Below are 20,191 nucleotides of genomic sequence, written 5' to 3'. Positions count from 1 at the left end.
CTGCTAAAGCTCGCAGCGTGTCCGTGTTTCTATATATCTTATGCGCCTTTGATAGGGTTGCTAGCTTGTCCTGTAGGACCTTGATTTGTTTCTCTTGATCCCTCCTGCGCCTAGCAGCTAGGCACATGAGGGATCCTCTGAGCGTTGCCTTATGGGCCTCCCATAAGGTAGTGTTGGACGAGACACTCCCTACGTTCTCAGCAAAGAAGTCTGTGATTCTGTCTCCTATCTCCCTCTGTATGTCTGGGATTTTGAGCATTAACTCATTAAGCCTCCAGTTTGCTCCAGGCCTGGCCTTCCGATCTAGTGAGCACCGCAGCTCAATGGGTGCGTGGTCGGACCACGAAATGTCGTGGATCCCTGTGTGGGAGACCACCGGAACCAATCTATTAGATACAAGGAAGTAGTCCAGCCGGCTGTATCGGTTGTGGGGGTGAGAGAAAAAGGTGTAGTCCCGATCTCTGGGGTGCTGTTCCCGCCATATGTCTACTAATTGGCACTCTTTTAACCCCTGTGCAATTTGCCGGATGTCCATCTTAGGGGGGGCATCCGTAAACGTGCATCTGTCTAGTTTGGGGTTTAAGGTCCTGTTTAGGTCTCCTGCTATTATCATCTTTCCCTTAGCCTCTCTGTGTAGCTTTCCAAAAAAGAGGGAGAAGAAATCCACCGAGGCTTCACAGGGTGCATAGACCGATGCTAATGTAAGCGGGTTTCCTTGCAGTGACCCTACTAAAATTAAGAATCTGCCCTCTCCATCTACCACCTTCTTCTCAACTATAAAGTCTAACCTGTGATGTATCGCTATTGCAACCCCTCTTTTTTTTACTTGTGCGGATGCCAGGTGTACAGCTCTGAAATCTTTGTCCCAGAACCTTGGAAAGCTATCCCTGGAGAAATGCGTTTCCTGGAGAAACAGGATATCGGCCCTGAGGCGTTTGTAGTCCCGCAAGGCCAGCTTGCGTTTTGCTGGGCCATTGAACCCCTTCACATTGTGAGATATGCATCTGACCTCATTAATCATAATGTTTGATTGTTGACCTGATTCTGTCGGTGCCCTCTTGCGCCCTTCGGGGCCCTCTGGGAGGTGCATGGTTTACGGTTTCAGCCTCCCTCTTTGCGGTACGTCTTCTCATCTGCATCTTGATGGGTGGGTAGGGTACGCGGAAAGGGAAGGTGGTACAGAGGGAGAAAACATTAGGAGAGGATACAAATACATCACAACACTCAAACAAATAAACGTTTACATACATGTAAATGATACCGGAACCAGGCCTTCCCTGACCTGCTTCCCGTATCACTGCCTTTCGGATTGAGGACCTGGCGAGTCCCAGACCCTGCCCCCCTCCCTCTCTCCGAAGGTCTTTAGGTGGTTCTGGGGGGCCCTCCCCCCTCACCTCCTGCTCAAGGCTTATGCCGACCTCGGGGTAGACCAGCAGGTTCCCACCCCGTGTCCGCGCATCTCAAACACCCTAGGTGATAAATGGGGATATATCCCCTAACTTTTTTTTTTTTTTTAACTGTACCACTTGGCCTGTAGTAACTGTGGTTGCCTATCCAATTTTTTTTTTTTATTTTTTTTTCCCCCCACCCCCTTTTTCCCCTTGACATCTCCGCCCCCCATCTCTTGCTCTCGTCACTATCCCTTATACCTTTGTTTTTATTACTCTCCCTTATTCCCCTCCCCTGCCTTTCCCCCTCGCCAACTTACTGTCACCTTCCTTTTTCTCCTTCATGTTATTTTCACCTTCTCTGCTCCCGTATCTAGTCTCTAACCTACTTCCCTAAACCCCTCTCAGCTACATCCTGCTATTACTATATCTACCGCTCCCTTCTTCCACTTTCTAGCTGGCTATCCGCTTACTTTACCCCCTTTCCCAGGTCCTTCAAGTCCAACATGTACTCTCTCCCCTCCTTTTTCAAATGGGAGACTTCCGCGGGGTTCTGCAGTCCCGTCGCGCCTTCCGGCGCGGTGCGTCTCTGTTCGATGACGTCGTCTGAGTCCTTTGCCACCTCCAAGATGGCGCCCGTCGCTGTACTTCCGCTGGCCACTGGTTTCCTGTTTCCTGTGACCGGACGCCATTTTGAGGGGAGCTCCGCCGAGAGGAGGAGGTGTGTCTCGCTGCTTCTTCCCGCCTTAGGAGCGCGTCTGCCATCTGCGTCTCACGCTGGAACTCACCATGCTCTGGCCTCCGCGCCATCTTTTGCTGCCTGAAGGTAAGTCCGTTTATTTTAATTTTCAGGTAATCCGCTGCCCCGCTGAGTATCCTTTGTCGGTCGCCCCCCGTTCCAAGGCGTATAAGATTTTCTAGTTTCCGCCTTGATCGGGCCCTTTGTTGCAGGCACGGGTGTTTGACCCGTCCGGGTCCAAGGCCTCGCTGGGCGACTTCAGTCTGATAAACGGCTGGACAACCCCCCCCTCCGGTTAGTGTGACCAGGGGGCAGGTAGATAACAGGCAGTGGGGTTGGATAGTCCGTAACTGTTCTAACTTTAAAACTGCGCAACTGTGCGCTAACGTGGGAGGACCGGTGTCCGCATTCAGCGCTTCTTCCCTTTTGTCCGCGGGGGACCAGGCCCTCCACTCCACTCCGGTTCCAGCACTTCTGACTCCTCCGTTGGGGGAGCAGGGGCTCCCTTGAGGCCCAGTTTGGCTAGGAATTCCTGGCTGTCCGCGGGATCTTTGATGTGTAGTGCCCTCCCGTTCTTGGTCACCTGCAACCCGAACGGGAAGGTCCACCTGTATCTCACGTTTTGATCCCTGAGGGCCCTTGTGATGGGGAACAGGCTGCGGCGCCTGAGAAGCGTGGCTGGGGATAGATCTTGGAAGATCAGCATCCTGTTCCCCTCAAAGTCCACCGATGGTAGGGGCCTCGTCAGTCGTAGGATAGCTTCCTTCGTGGTGAAGTAGTGTAACCAAATAATGATGTCTCTGGGCTGCTCATTGTGTACTGGACGGGCCCGAAGGGCTCTATGGCATCTGTCCATTACCCGGGCCTCCTTGTTTATGTCGGGGAGAAGGGTCTCAATCCAGCGGGTGACATAATCATTACAGTCCTCTATCTCTTCTGAGACTCCTCGGATCCGTAAATTGTTCCTTCTATCCCGGTTCTCAGCGTCTTCCTGTCTTTCCAGCAGCTCGTCAATTTGTTTCTGTAGGTCCCCTGATTTCTTGTCAGTTCTTTGCACTACCTTTATGGTCTGGTCCACCTTCCGTTCCAGGTCGTCAGTTCTGGTGCCCAGCTTCCCCACCTCCCGTTTGACTTCTTTTATGTCCGCCTGTAGGAGCGATTTGAGGTCATTATATAACCTCTCAAAATCGCACCTTCTAACTGGTAATTGTGCTTGTTCGTTGGGGGAACCGTCCTCACTCTCCGTTTCAATATCTGTGCCGGGGTTTGAAGTTGGCGCCATTTCCTCCCTGCTCCCGCTTGTGCTAGCGCCGCCGAAGTAATTCCTTACATCGGCCGATTTCGTTTTTTTCTGCGCCCCCGGTTTCTTCGGTGCCATCCTGGGATGATCAGACAGGCTGCTCACACTGATTGTGTTAAAGATCTTTATTTTTTGGGTGTTTTTAAGTTATTTTATGTGTCGCGCGGCACGGAGCTAGATTCCTATGCTGCCATCTCCGTTGCCGTCGCGCATGCGCCTCGTATGCATCTGTTTTAACACTCATTCCTTGTGTGATTTAAGTACAAAAAAGAGGAGCACAAGTGCATTGATTAAGCTGATATTTACAGTATAGTACCTACAGTGAGTATCAGTCTAATAAATGCACTTTTGCTCCACTTTTTTGGAGTATGTGCCTTGTACTTATTTTCTTGCCCTGTTCTATGTGTAAATATTCAGTACAGATTGAATTTTCTTTTGTAAGCACCACTGTGCACAGTAACCTATGTTTCTGCCCAGTGCCATTATAAAATAAAATCATAACTTTATTTCTACAGTGCTTTTTTTCCCCAATGGGACTTAAAGCGCATCACAATTACAAAAAGTGAAAATATTTAAAGCTATTAAAAGAAACCAGACGTAAGATACAAATAAAGGACGAACAGAACACACAAAGGAAAAATAAGTATTAAATGCCGACATGTAGTGGTTCATTAATCAAATGCCTTGGTAAAAAGGTAAGTCTTGTGTCTGTTTCTTAGTGCTTAAGTGAATGGAAAACAGATAACGTGGCAAGAATGGGCCTGGTTAATTAACAACCTTGCCGCAGCATTCTGCTCCAGTTGCAGGAGGCGCAGGTTTGTTTCCAAAGTCTTAGGCAAGGGTAAGGAGATCCTCTGGGGAAATCAAGTGCTTAATCCTGATTATGTTCCTCTAGTACAAAAAGAAATAAGGATTTGATCATGGTTTAGACCTGAAGTGTGAGGCCACAATCAAGTACCACAAAAGATTCTGCACACAGTCAGAATTTAGCAACTGGGACTCCCTGAGCTTAAAGACAGTTGGTTGACCTAGCGGCACACAAAAGCCCACATCAACTCTAGGAGCGCAGTTAGATATACATTGAGGACTAATGATGGTTCCTGGGTACAAAGGACAATTAAAGTTGTGTGTCATCTGTACAGCAATGATAATCCAGGCCATATCATCTGACAATATCACCCAGTGGTAGCCTGTACACAGCAAGTAACATGGGAGATAAGATAGAGCCACTCCACATGATAGGGGCACTGGCACAGAGGCATGTAGCTACCCTCAGTGACCTGCCAGTAAGAAAATATGTCACCAGCTGAGAACAGTGCTACCCAGTCCACAGAAATACTTCCGGCTCTCCATTAAAATCCCATGGTCCATGGTATTAAATGCTGCAGAGAGGTCTAAGATGACCAAGATCAAACCATCACCTTTGTCTCTTGCCCTCAAAAGATCCTTAAGCACACAAACCAGAGCTGTTCATGTACTGTGTCTCCTGTATTCTGACTAGAATGGGTCATAAATATCCTGGGTTGATGGGTTTCCAGCTGGGTTTCAAACACTATCTCAATAACCTTCCCAAGAAAATAAAGATTTGATATGGGCCTGTAATTAGCCTTGCCATTCGGGTTTACTAAAAGCTTCTGTGGAAAAGGTTTTGAAAAGAACTCTATATTTTGGCAAATACTTGATCAATTACATTGACACTCCCTACAAGAAGACGTGTTGTGTCTGGATCCAAATCACAGGCAGTGGGGTGCAACCCCTGGATAGCTTGGTCAAAGCTATATCATGAGGCTTGATTACCTGTTCAAATGCCTGGAAAGCCCACACTCATTAGACAACACTGTTGCAATCCTCTCCCAGGACACCTTATCTGTGAAGAAGAAAGCAAACTCATCATAGCATGACTGGGAAAAGGCTAAGAAAGACGGAGGAATAAGGCACTTCGGATTTCCAAAAAACAGATTTATTCAGCCACAAAGGTGCACCAAGGTTTCGGCGGTCTTAGTAACCTTTATCAAGGATCAAGGAAATGGCATTTGTCAGACCCTCAAGGGTTCAGTCTTTATAGTGCTCCAAATCCTCAAAGTCACAGGTGAATTCAATCCCCTGCGCAGTCTGGCTACCGCTGGTGACATCGCGATACTTCTTATTCCCGCTGACGTCATCTGTTTCCAGTGAATGCGTCCTCGAGTCTGTGGTGATCTCTTAGGCCTCGTTCAGGGTGCTGGCTTCGGAGGGAGGGCGTGCTGCCGTGCGTGCTGCCGTGAGAAACAAAGTATTCAATTTAAATACTGGTTGTCAGGGTAGCAACCGCCCTGTCTCCGAAGCCAGGAGTTGAAGCTGACTACAGTTTCAATAAACGAAAATTTAGTTTTTTGGAGCTGCAGCAGCATCACAGGGACCTAGGCAGCCAATGAAATCATTCTTCAGAATGATTTCATGACTGCAACTTGGATACTTACCCTGCTGTGTGTAACCCCGCCCCCTCCCCAACACTGAAAAGTCTGCTGCTGGGGGATAAACACAGATCGCCCAGCAAACTGCAGCACTGCCTCCCTCACGCCCTCCCTCCGAGTCCTGCAGCTGGCACCCTGAACGAGGCCTTAGGCCTAGGCCATGGTGCATTTGCCCGCGCATAGGCGTGCAGAGGCTGTGACATCACAACTGATTTCTTGCGCAATGTGCGCCCCCCTCCTGCCTACGTCTGCGTGGTCTATGGGCACGATCAATGCCTTAAGGCAATCTGATCGCGCCCCGCGTGGACACGTCCGAGCAATCTCCGATATCAAGGACTCAGCCTTAGGTTTCTGGCGAGTTAGGATAAGCTTCAAGTCTTTGGTAGCCTTCCAAGTGTATTCATAAAAGACCCAATAGAACAAAAGAAAGCTCTGGTGATTCAATTGTGTCAGTTATAAAAACGGTCTTGTTCCCAATAGATCTGGAATTAAGAAAGACAGTCATTGTAGGACAGACTGTGATGCCTAAGGTAGTGTTCTGCCCATTCAGTCTTTAATCTCTGGGGATCAGGATGGGAGAACCCCTAATTCTGTTCCTCTTTACCCTAGATTATATATTGTTCACCACTTATACCTGTCTCCTTTACTGGTCATGCAGGTCAACAGGAAGGTAAGGGTGTTAGGAGGGGAGTGGTTTTCAATATGCTTGCCACCATGCAACCTCAGTTAGTGTTTGAAAAAAGCCATGGGATTAAAAGATTAAGCATGGGATAATGCAATAGGAGCTGCAGCTCACCGAGGGCAGAGGGAACAAAGGAAGCTAGAGGTGTAGGAATACATGAGATCAACAGAGAAACAGCAGTTACTGTGGTATGTGTCAGATAATGGGGTTTGGTTAGTGGTAAAAGGAGAGGAGGGAGTGACTAAATTACTCAATCAAGTTTATATGGGCTTGTTGTGATAATAGGATGATGTATAGAGTCTATAAATCTGCCTTGTTGTGGTAGGTGGATGTACAAAGGTCTTCTGCTTTTTTATTCAGGTTGTTAAAGTGATCCAAGGAGTATTAAACAGTCCAGAGTGTGCTCTCTATGCTGTTATATAATACTACTCCACATCAGAGCAGAATGGTGTGAAACTCCTTTCAAGGTGAGGTGTGAAAGTCCTTTCAAGTACAGATTCCTCAAGATTCAATATACAAAGACTGCATGGTTTGTAGAATTCTGCTGAAGGGCTGTGTAACAGGGATTTATCATGTTTGAGAGAAATTGCCTCTAAATCCAGCAGTGTGCTGGTTAATTGCACAGGCTATCAACCAGACTCCACCTGGCTGATTAGGACTGTTAGAAAAAGCCTGGTCTGAGTTACAGGAAAGAGATTACTTAGCACACAAGGGAGCTGACATAAGGTAAAGGAGGGCTGTGTCCTGAGAGAAAGGCACAAGGGGACCTTGGACCCTCAAGCAGACACCTACCCGGACCTGAAGGGCCACCTGTGTTAAGGTACTGCTGAGACTTTGGGATGATAAGTGGGTAAGGGGCTTCCCCCCCCCCCCCCAGCCTTGCAGAGAGGGACTGGAGACGTAAGTTAGCCCTTACACAGGGATAGGTGTTTATTGTTTTATGTATCTTTTTGTTTGCTTTATTGTTTAGAGGAACCAGCAATAAAGCCTTATTTTAATGTCACCTTGAAAACGGTCTCCATTGCATACTTCTGCGTGTGTTTAAAAGTATTCTTACCCCAGTCAGATAATATGTAATATTATACAACTGTACGTCAGTTGATTGTTATGAAAAAGGACGATTATTTGATGGATACAGAGAAGATCCAGATGGTGTCTCTAGGCATGTGGCGCAAAGATCCAGAGATGATTCTGGTTTTTCACAGTACGTTAATTATGTGGACTTCAATACAGTGTGTGCAGCCTGGAAGGGTTCTTCTTTATAGGCAAAGGGGAAAGATGTATCTGATGTGAATCTAAGTGTAGAACGGCAATCTTTTACTTTGGAATAGCTGTAAGGTCATGGTAAATCCTGTTGTTGTTTTTTTTTTTTTTTAATAAATGGAATTAAATTAAACTGTTCTATAGATAGGTTCAGGAGCAGGTAACGGTACTGTATCTTGGGTGCCCTCAGTCATAGTTAAAGTATGTGACCCTTTAGATCAGTACCTGGCAGTACCCCCTTGAGCAGCAATGACTTCAGCTAAGCATTTCCTGTGACTACTGGTCAGCCTCTCACATCAGTTTTGAGGAATTTTGACTAATTCCTCCTTACAGAACTGCTTTAACTCAGTGACATTTGAGGGCTTCCTTGCATGGACAGCTCGCTTCAGGTCCTGCCACAACATTTCGATGAGCTTTAGGTCTGAACGGACTAGGCAATTCTAAAACGGAATTTCTACTTCTGCTGCCATTCTTTTGTAGATCTACTTCTACATTTAGGATCATAGTCTTACAGCATGACCCACTTTCGGTTCAGCTTCAGCTGATGGACGGCCTGAAGCAGTAAAGCAGCCCCAAAACCATCACACTCCCACCACCATGCTTGACAGTTGGGATGAGGTTCTTCTGTTCGAACGCAGTGTTTAGTTTTCGCCAAACAACGTTTTTCATTGAGGCCACAAAGTCCTACCTTTGACTCGTCTGTCCAAAGAACATTGTTTCATTGTTCCAGAAGTCTTGTGGCTCATCTATGTGCTCTTTGGCAAACTTCAGATAGGCAGTGTAACACGGACTTATCCCTGTTGAAGAAACTACCTCTAAATCCATCAGGGAGCTGGTTAAGTGCAGACAGGCAATTGACCAGACTCCACCTGCCTAATTAGGACAGGTTTAAAACTCCTGTTGAAACAGACCAAGAGAGACTTCCTTAGCGCCGTTACAACTGGGCTGACAGAAGGAGAGGAGAGTTTTGAGAGCACAGGAGGGCTGTGTTCTGAAAGCAAGACACAAGGGAACCAGACCTGTATGCCTGGACCCTCAAGCAGACAACTACCCAGACACCACTGACCTGAAGGCCCACCTGCTTTAAGGGTACAGGTTTAGACTTTTGGGGGATAGGTGGGTAAGGGGCATTCCCCCCAAGCCTTACAGAGAGGGACTGGGGAAGTAAGCTAGCCCTTACCAAGGGATAGATGTTTGTTGTTTTTGTATATTTTTGTTCGCTGTCCTGTTTAAAGGGACAGGCTCAATAAAGCCATATGTTAATTTCACCCTAAACGGTCTCCATTCGCATACCTCTGCACACATCTCTTACAGGCAGCAATGTTCTTTTTAGAGTGCAATGGTTTTCCCGTGGCTATCCTTCCATGAACACCATTCTTGTTCAGTCATTTTCTGATAGTTAAGTCACGAACACTCACATTAGCCAAGGCGAAAGTGGCCTGCAGATTCTTGGCTTTTACTCTGGGGTTCTTTGTGAATTCCTAGATGATTTGCCTGTTTGTTCTTTGAGATATTTTAGTAGGACAATGGCTCCTGGGTAGAGTGACAGTGGTCTTGAACTTTCTCCATTTGTAGACTTTCTGTCTGACAGTGGATTGGTGGAACCCTAGATCCTTATAAATGTTTAACCCTTTCTTGACTGATGAGCATTTATAACTGATTTTCTGAGGTCCTTAGAGATTTATTTTTTTGGGGGGGGGGGGGGGATCTTGGCATTACATACATTACATGTATGGAAAAGACCAGACTCACAAAGTTTTTGATCTTTTTATAGGGTGAGTTCTCCCAATCTAATCCCTGAAGATCAACCTAATTATTTAAATGCCTGATTCTAATTATCCCCTTTAATTTAGCTTATAAAATCAGGGTTTGACTTACTTTTGCACATAACCTGACTGAAAAACTTATTGTTTGTCTAATTCATACATTATTTTGTTTAAAAAAAAAACATGGAATTGATTAATATAAACCCTATTGGATATTTAAGAAAAGGCTGATTTTGATTCAAGAAGGTTATCATGGAAAAACTATGGAATTTCCGTAATTATCATTGGGGTTCACAAACTTTTTCTCAACACTGTATGTACATACAGTGTGCCTGTGTGTGCACGTATTTGCAACGCCATTTTGTTCTCCCAAAGGAAAATGGATCTTCAAAAATTGACAGATTATCTTCAGGAACTGGCAGATAAAGTACAAGCCTTGCGGACGGAGGTTGGTGCCCTGCATACCATGAACGCCAATACCCGTGCGCACCTGCAGGCTGCAATGAGTTATCCATGGTCCAGTCGCTACCATGGCATCAGCTGAAAATATCATGCATCTACCCTTACCTGAACAATTCAACGGGAACCCTAAAAAAGTTCCACAATTGTGTTTACACAATGCCAAGTAAAATTTTTATTTAAGCCTTTGACTTATGCTACTAATAGGGATAAAATTGCCTTTATTTTTTATTGGAAACCTTACAGGTGATGCCATGCTCCGGGCTTCGCCACTGTTATTCACAAAGAGTCCCTTTCTTGACATTCAAAGAGACCTTGAAAAATAATTAAGGGGGACCTTTGGAGGAAAGACCCATGCTCAAAGCAGAGCGAATGCCTTGTTAGACATGAAACAATGTTCTGGGAATCTCATCAATTATATTGCCAAATTCCGTAATCTTGCAGCCACTACCGAATGGACTGATGGTAGTTATCCGCACTGAGAATAAAAGACGAATTAAATGATGAATTGGCTCGGGTTGTGCTTCCTCCCACTTTAACCAGTCTGATAGATTTATCTTTGCAAATAGAACAACGGCTAGCCTAACGGCGAGCTGAACACAGATGGACTAACAAAGACCCCTCAAGAACATTCTCAGGTGCAAACCTCGATTTTTCCCAGGAAGAGACCCTTGAACCCACGCAGATCAGAAGGTTCTGAGCCCTATAACATCTGCAGAGAGGAATCGACGTTGCAAATAAAAATTGTGTTTCTGTTGTAGACTAGAAGGATATTTCCTGAACATTTGCCCAACTTGCCCATCACGGGAAAAACAATTTTGCCTGGGTTTTTGTTGAGCAAAAGAAAAGTTGGGGAACCCTCAATGGATCTTTAGGTGCGGCTACCCTGGACAGTGCACCATGACCCAAAGGCTGCTTTGCAGAAGGAATGCAGACCAATCCCACTGCCTCAGGGAAGGTCAAATTGTGCAGTGCCAGAACATCGAAAGTTTCGGAGTAAATCTCCAGAGGTTATATTTCACTCGAACTACTACAAACCTGATGAGAATCGATCTGATCGTGGGCCGCAGCTTTTTACCTCTGCCCAATATATCTTGCAGCAACTCTTAAGAATGTGCATTCAGTAATGAATCAAGGCAGTTGTGTCGGGTCTCAGAGAGGCAAGGATAAAGGTAGCACAGACGATAACCTTGAGTTACAAGACACCTGCCTGTCCTATTTATCAGCCCCAGGTAGTAAGTATCCCAAATATTCCACCGACAGTGAGAAATCATCCGATTATGAAGATGTTAACACAAAGGGAGGAACTTACACTGACCAGGACCTGGATGTCACACTCAATAAAGAGGCTGGGATGCCACTGGCCAGTGCCTTCCACCAATTGGTATTAAAGTACCACCCACACTTCCCTTGCCCTGGTCCTCGGCTGTCAGGAGCTGCCCCTAGGAGACAGAATACTGTCAGATCGGTTCATTGTTGCCTGGCAACATTCTAGTTCTGTCGTCATGATACAGTATCAAAAAATGTCCACCAGGCTGGAGATATTAAAAGACTACTAGTCCCAGATATATTGCAGTGTAGGACTCACCCACTTCCCGCTCTGAGGCCTATGTAAGGTCAGGAAGTTGAAATCCTCAGTTTATGTTTTGCCCACGCTTCTGGACATGTCATCTCTCAGCTAAGTATTACCTGCTATTCTGTGAATGACTTGGGATCTCTTCTGGACTTTACCTTTGTCTAACCCTTTAAATTATACTGTTGCCTGTCTGTGTATGACCTCGGATCTGCGCTTGACTTTGCATTGCTTAATTCCTCAAGTACCTTGCTGTTATACTCTGTATGACCTCGGATCTGTACTGGACTTTGCTTTGCCTAACCCCTCATGTAACCCTGCCTGATAACCTGTTATTGACCCTGGATTACCTTTGATTTTGCACTGTCTAATACTTTTCCCCTGATTTTCCTACCTGAGTATGTCATCCCCAATGTTCTCAGAAGGGCCATCCTTACCTTTTCTATCTGTTTGTGCATGTTTGTCCTTACTTGTATGTAACTCTGCTATTTAATGATCAAAAGAACTAGACTGGTCACCACTTGAGTCTAGACACAAAGTTCATCTCTCCTGTCTTGCCTTCAAATATTTTATTGACAAGCTATCCGTCTATTTGAACAAGCTCCTCACAACCACCACATGCAGCACTTATCTGTGATCTTATCGGAGACTCTCACAGCCGCCACCAGTCTAAATTCTTTCAAAACTAAAGCTGTCTCACTTTTCAATCTGGTCTGTAAGTGTTACATACGCCTATAATATATTATCTTTATCTGTGTGTAGCCCTGTGTTATTTTGGGGTTACATGCCTCTCTCCTCATGTGCAATAATCCCTGTTAAAAGGGCAGGTTTGCCAGGAGTAATCATGAGGTTTGCCCTCATCCCCTGTGATGTGTATTGTGTAGTGAAGGAAGTGACATCATGCTCTGTGTCCAATTACAGTGACACAGGGGTGGTGCCTACTGGAGCTATACAGTATGCAACACTGCCTGAATTTAGGTGTGTGTGAGTGTCTCATCCCACTTGAATGAGACTGTCTGACTCAACACAGTGCCAGGGCTCTGGCAAGGATTGTGGCCCTCCCTTAGGGGAGAGGTGGGCAGACTATTCCCCTGACTAGGAGTGGTGTCCATGGACTTCCTTGAGGTGGGCAACCTTTATGATGTGCGGCTAGAGACCGACCGCAATGATGGGCAGTCTGCCACTAAAGATGACAATAAAGAATGTCCAAGTTGAAAGAACCTTCTTGCCTGAGAGTGGAGTCATTCAGGTAGAAGCTGCACCCAGAGGTTCTCTTTCAGAGACTCCTCCCTGCTGTCGTGGGGACCTGGAAGAGATGGAGGCGCAGTACCAGAAGTGAGTAGTTCTCAACATACCTCACTTGCCAGTCCTGGTGTACTTTCCCATATCACCGCGGAACACTCAGGAGTCCTGTAAGCCATCAGGTGCACCACACTATATTACATGTAAATGGGGCAGTTTCCTCACGTAAGGGGCCAATATGAGATTGGGGGGGGGGGGGAACACCGTTACATTTTTTGAGGCACTGCTGAGATGCATCAGGACAGGCTTTAGCTAGGCGAACTGTAGGAAAGGAACATGTATGCTACCAGGAAAGTGCTGCGGAATGGAAGGGAGCCTAGGGGTAGTCAGGGGTGGGATGTCTACTCGAAAAGCACACCCTAGGGCCCTGTATGGTGTAAAGTAGATCTGGAGACAGGGCTATTGCTGTTCTAGTCACCTTGAGGCAGCTAGTCGTAGGATGCCTTAGGGGGTAGCCTGGTTAACGCGGGTCAGGAACTCCTGGGAGGGTCTGCGCTAGGTGAAGCCAACAGTATTGCATGGAGAAGCCCAGAGTACTTCTAGCCAGTAACCAGATTACTAACCACAGAGCACACATACTGGACTGATACCGTGTACAGCAAACACCAGAAAGAGTTTAGCCTAGCCTGAGGTAGTGCAACACAACTGAGTAAGACACACTTAAGATACATGTAGAGGTGCACTGGCATACTTTATTGCATCGAAATGGCTACTGCCCAGCAGAGGAGCACCATGTGCGATTGCAGAGAAAAAGTAAAGATGGCGACTATAAGTGACGAGGTCCCGCGCGGTGCGGAGAGTCCGAAATGGCGGTTCGCGCCAGAGATGGGAAGCACACGTGCTGTGGGGACAGCGGAGGAACCGTGTGCGGAGGCGCCTATACTGAGTAGGCTGTGGAGTGGCGCGAAAGCTGTAGCCGCACCTTTATTGTCCTGCCTGAATTCCCGGGGTGCAACCCAGGAGGATAGCTGTGAGGACACTGCAATTATGTGTGAGAAGGCGGATGGAGTATCTGATTGCCAGGCGGTGATTACTCAAGTCACAACTGCTGTTAGTAGGGATTGCAGAGCGATCCAAAATGACGGCTCCCGCTTCCCTGGGAAACCGCGTGGGCTGTGTGCAGAAAATGATTTTGCAAGAACTTGGCAGGGAGTGGCGCGAAAATGAGAACCCCACCCTGATCAGGGAAGTGGCGCGAAAGCTGTGGCCGCGCACTCCTGGGATGTGACAGGCTCAAAGCCGATTCTGGGTCATGACGTGAAACTGTGGGACCCTCCTCTAATCTCCACCAGAGGGAGAGGACCCTGCATCTGCCCATGGAAGACTGAACTGACTGAGGGAGGAGCCGGATGTGCGCTTCCTGTCCCTCAGTTGCGAAGAGCTGGTGAGCAATAGAGACTGCTGTGCCGTGTGTCTCCCTTACCCAGTGCAACTACTAATTGTGCCATGGTGGACTTTGACATACACTCCTATCAACTTCCAGGAGGCGTCCTGGTAGTGAACACGGGTGATAGAGAGATTCTGCGATGCCTATGTATGCAGCGTAGGCTACCGGGTGGAGAAGCCAGCACCACGGCGAGATGCAATCAATGCGGCTTCCATTACTTGTGGGCCGTGGAGCCGTTCGTGCCTGGGCACGCGGAGGCGGGAGGAGATACAGCCATGCTGACGGCTGGGGCCTTGCCACACATCAAGAAAGAGGAGGTCAATCCCGGAGAATGGGGATCGCTACTAATGATGGTACCTAAGAAGGATGGCGCTGAGGCCTGAAACCGCAGCGAGAACCTGGAACCTCGCTGTCGGTTCCCTGCGGAGGTACCCTTACCATCCTCGTCATCTGCCTCGTCGGACGATGAGAACGGAAGCCGTGCATCGGTGGTGATGCGCTTACCGACGAGCCACTACAGTGGTGCTGAAAAGAAGGAAAAGCTACTTACCAGTGATCTCGAGGAGTTGAGTATAGAAATTCCCCGACAGCACGCGCTGGTGCGAACGGAGCAGCGGAAGATTCCCACGGCCGTGACGACCCCCAGCGTGTCGGAAGAAGAGGATCCCATCGCAAGCCAGCGGAGTGGTGAGATGCCCTCTTACCTCCCACAGGCTCCGATGGAGGCAGCCGAAGAGAAAGGCCCGACCAAGGCTCAAGTGGAGCTGAGGGGCGACATCGAATATCCGGCGCTGGACGTCGAGATGAAGGAGGAAGTTCCGGTGGGGGACCCCACGCAAGATGGCGCGCCCTCACGAGAGAATGATGACGTCACTTCCGGTAGCCACAGCGGAGCCAACCGGAAGCATCCGTCATCGCAGCTGATCAGTACCAGTCTGTCCCAGGAAGAAATGGGACAGGCATCGGCAAGCGGTGAAGAATCTGGGCAACAAGAAGAATGGTGAGCCTGCTCTGCCCAACGTCACAACGCGTCGCGGCACAGCCAAGCTGTTAATTATGATACCACAACGTAAGAACACTTCCCCATTCCCTTTGCCCAAGGCCACTGCCCCTATCCCTGCCCCTGTCATGTCTCCCTCGGGGTGGTTTGGGGAGTCACGGGACACGTCGGAGGAGCGGCCTGGGTCGGCCATAGACTGGGGAGACTGTTTTACGTCTGATGAGGGGTCGGGGAGGGAAGTAATACCTGCTGTGACACCCCCGAAAATGAATCCCACAAATTATACCCATATTGTAAGGGGAAGGCCAAAATGTTATGAGACTGCCACCCGCTCAAATACTACATCTGGTGTCTCTTCTGGTGGAGAGACCGAGGGGTCTGAGACTGCGTTAGCAGTAAAGAAGCAGTCCTCGGAGCATAGTACCAAGTGGTGGGCTCCGTTGTATGAAGGGTATTCTGAGTGGTTGGACCGCACCAGATTTATATTAATGCGGGGAGATGTAGTTGATCACTGGTGGGATGTGGGTGAATACTCGGCTGAGGAAAGCCATGAGGAGTTAGTGAGGAGGTGGGATGAAATCCAGAAGGGAATAGTCATCCCAAAGGGGTCCTCTATACTATATGATCTCATTGCCCCTGAAGAACCACTGTCTTGGGTCCTGCCAGGCAAAGCAGGGAATAAGAGGCAAGTGAGGATAAGCAGGACTGAGAGAGCCATAGTAGCGAGATATAAGCAATCTCATGGATTGGAATATCCTTATGTTCCCGAGCCTCTAATGCAGGAGATAGAGGACAATCGGGGTACCTGGCTAAGGGAAGCAGTGGAGGACTACCTCAAGTCCAAGTCTAGTTACTCTGAACACAGAACAGAGGCTAGGATATGTTATCTGATGAGGGTTTGGAGTGTTGGGTGCAACATTTACATGCATAAAATGGAGTATAGACCAGAAAATGGGCCGCCTAGATCATACAGTATTACAATAATTGATCACAACGGGTGAGAGGTAAAGAAGCCTGACCCCAGACATTACTATTGAAGTTTGGATTCTCCTAGGGAGTAATCTTAATAGTAATATGATGGTTCTGAATACAGTAATGCGGTTATGGTGATTAGGCATTATGTTGAATTATGTATGGTGTGTGTCAATGTATTTTTGTATTGATGATATTGTTGTTTCCTGTATGTTTTGCAGTTGCCTGTTTGAAGGAAGGCCCCGCAAATTTAGGACCAAGTGGGTACCATTGGATCCACCAGAGGGAGATTGTAGCCCTGTGTAATTTTGGGGTTACATGCCTGTCACGGTAACTTATGACAAGATATAATTTACACCAAAAATACCTGGGTTGAACTGAACACGACTAGATATGATCAAATATAATTTATTCCTTGAAAAAGGTGAACACACAAGATATACAAATAACAGGCAAAATATAGACACTTACTTAAAGGTTTGGACAAGAAAGCCATCAGGATACAGGATGGGCCATTTCTTCCATAATTCAGGTTCAGATGTAGACATCACGAAAAGCACTAAGACAATAGCCATAGGCTGAGCCTTGTTTATATACAATTATTTCCCATTGAACACAACCTAAACCCAGCCCCTCTCATAAATTAGTGGTGAGGTTGACAGTCTTCCCCAGAGTAAAACTCCTATCACCCAAGGACGTTTAAAAACTGCTTTTCCTATCTAAATAACTTCATAACTTCAGTTCAGTAATACTTACTGGCACGCGAGACATATTAATACATTCCGGCATGCATGACGCTCCCAATGAGACTAAATATTACCGTGTAATACTAAAATTAAGAGAGATATCTCCTTCTGTAGCCGCACCCCTGGCCCCCATAAAACCCCTTGTCAAGAAATCCTTTGAAGCTGGGCCTCCGGTGTAGAGAACATTTGTCACAGGGGCTATATTTCACACCCAATGCTCCAGACCTGGGTCATAGCTGTCTCTACCAGCAATATACCCTTGGCCTGCAAATTAGGTATTAACATACTGTACACTAAACCCCCTCTGTACTTTTCACACCCAACTTCAATCAAGCCTTTTGAAGCACAGATATTTCTGAAAAGACACCACACATATTTGTATTTTCCTAAAACTGTAGCTCATTAACTACTTAAGCCTCCCGCATCAACCCCAGTGTATGTGTTGGTGCAAACACTGGGATGAGACTACATTTTTACAGGGGAATAAACAGTTGGATTCTGAAGCAAGGTAAAAACACATTACTGGACCCCAGTCCAGTTAACCCCTTGCTTCCCAGGTGAGAGTAGGGGGTGGCCAAATGGGGTGTACCCTGTTCCCTTATGTAACTATGTATTTGTAACCATGTATTATTTGTCATCATAACTCTATGCCCAGGACATACTTGAAAACGACAGGTAACTCTCAAAGTATTACTTCCTGGTAAAACATTTTATAAATAAATAAATCTCTTAACCCCATTGTACCGCGCTGCAGAATATATTGGCGCTTTATAAATAAACAATAACAATATATATATAGTAAGTAATCATAGTGCATCGCATTTCTGTACTATTAAGGTATGTACTACTGGCACATTTTTTTTTGAAAATGCATATAACTTTGGTCTTTTGTCCCATCAGATCGAAGAAATATAATTACAGGCTTTTAGATAACAAGAGTTTTCCTTCATGTAACTGTAAATGTTATTGCTCAATGTAAATTTCAGCATATTGAGCATTATCACCACTCTTTCATACAACACAATGATGGTCCCTTCCTTTTTTTTTCATTACCCTTTAATGCAAAGCAGTGCCGTTGATTACAAAAAGGAGGCAGTTTGACTCCTGCAATAGGTCTTCCTCACTAATCCTCACTGTCATGAAAATTCTAGCTGCTACAATGAATAAGAGGTTCAATCCATATTTGCCAGACCTAATATGAAATCTGTCAGAGCCCAAATTAATGAGTTCCAAATTCCTTACATCACGATAACAGGTTAAGACTGGTCAATTAATTACATAAATCCTTCCCTATTCATTGTGCATTTTCAACTGAGATTGTGTCTTACATTACTTCATGACACAAGGCCTTTTGGCTCTTGTTGTTGCATGGAAAGGCCCCATTTAAACAGAGGCTGCCTGCCACAGCGAAATGTTAAATGTCAGATGTTAAATTTGCACTTTTCTGTAATTGCTTTTGTGTGAAAAAAAAAAAATCAAATTAAAGTCCTGAGCAATTTCAACAGGCTCTGTATGAACCAGATAAAGAATTTAGGAAACGGATAATATTAAATTAACGAGAATAATCTATGGTACAAATAAATTAATCTCTTTCATGAAGGTGTATTTCTCAAATCAACTAATTAGAACGTGATAGCTATTAGTCCAAATGGAACTGTGCCAAAAAAAACCGTGAACACTAAAATAGTAAGTGATTTGGATCAGTACATATTTTTTAAAACACACGTTTAATAGTTAGTGTATATTCTCTTACTCAGATTAAACTCCATAGTACTTTCAATATGTTTCTTTCTAAGCGTGAAAATGCTTACCTAAAACAGGAATGATGCTATTTTCACTGAGGTTAACGCATATCCTCAGATCCAGATATCTGAGAAATAAGCTCATTTGAATATTCAAAGTATATTGCTTATCTCTCTCATATACGGTAAGAGTTATGTCACCATAGTATATAGTACAGCACCCCAAACCCACCTTAGCAAGCTAGACACCCTCTACAATTCAATATGCTGCTATGTCCTCCAATATAACTACAACACAATTCACTACGAAATGCGGAGAGAACTAGATTGGTCATCACTTGAGTCTAGACACAAATTTCATCTCTCCTGTCTTGCCTTCAAATACTTTCTGGGCAAGCTACTCATCTATCTGAACAAGCTCCTCACCCCTACCACATGCAGCACTTATCACCTGGGATCTGACTCCAAACAATTGTTTGCGGTTCGACGGTTCAACAAAATATCCGGCCGCTCCTCCTCTCACCGAGCGCCGCACACCTGGAACAATCTACTGGAGACTCTCAAAGCCGCCACCAGTCTAAATTCTTTCAAAACTAAATCTGTCTCACATTTTAATCTGGTCTGTAACTGTGTCATACACCTAAAAGATAAAATATGTTAAACTGTTCATGCAATGTCTTTATAAATAATGTATAACCCTGTTCACTTAATGTAACCATGAATTTGTAACCATAACTCTGTGCCCAGGACATACTTGAAAACGAGAGGTAAATAAATAAATATAAATAAATACATTAATTAAAAGAGTTTTGCGGATCTGGAGCTTTAAATACTCTATTTCGAAAGAGAAAATATTTATTTGTTGAATAAACCATTTTTATGCTCTGCACAATCATGCCCTCCCAATGTTTCCAATCATAGTTAGAATAAGCTTTAAAAAAAAAAATTTAAACCCTGGTAGTGTTAGGGTTAATCCAGGTTTTCCCCTGCAGTAAGTAGCTCCCTTGAGTGACGGGGGAGCGGGTGGGACTAGGTCTGTGTTCTGCCCAATCAGTGGCTCAGACCTTGGACCCTCCCTCTGGGTACAAAAGGGGCTGCACAGCAACATTTAGAGGAGTCTAGTTCTAGGAAGTGTGGAGTCAGGGCTCTGCCCACCTTCCTTCCCCTCCCTTTGGGGGAAGGGACCGCTACCCCCTTATTCCACCAGGGAATAGGGGAAGAGATCAGGATAGACCCTTGGGGCCTCAAGCCTCCTGGGTTGAGTCTAGGGACCATTCAGAAGAGGGAGAGAGTGTATTCGGTTATATGCTGTATTCTGCTGTTGAAGAATAAAGCCGTTCCAGTTTTATATATTCTGGCCTGAGACTGCAATTAAACAGGGGGAGTATCAGAAAAGGGTTCTCCTGCAGGGATTCCATC

The sequence above is a fragment of the Ascaphus truei genome, chromosome 2 (assembly GCF_040206685.1).
Source record: "Ascaphus truei isolate aAscTru1 chromosome 2, aAscTru1.hap1, whole genome shotgun sequence".
Classification (NCBI taxonomy): domain Eukaryota; kingdom Metazoa; phylum Chordata; class Amphibia; order Anura; family Ascaphidae; genus Ascaphus; species Ascaphus truei.
Note: the sequence above shows the minus strand (reverse complement) of the source record.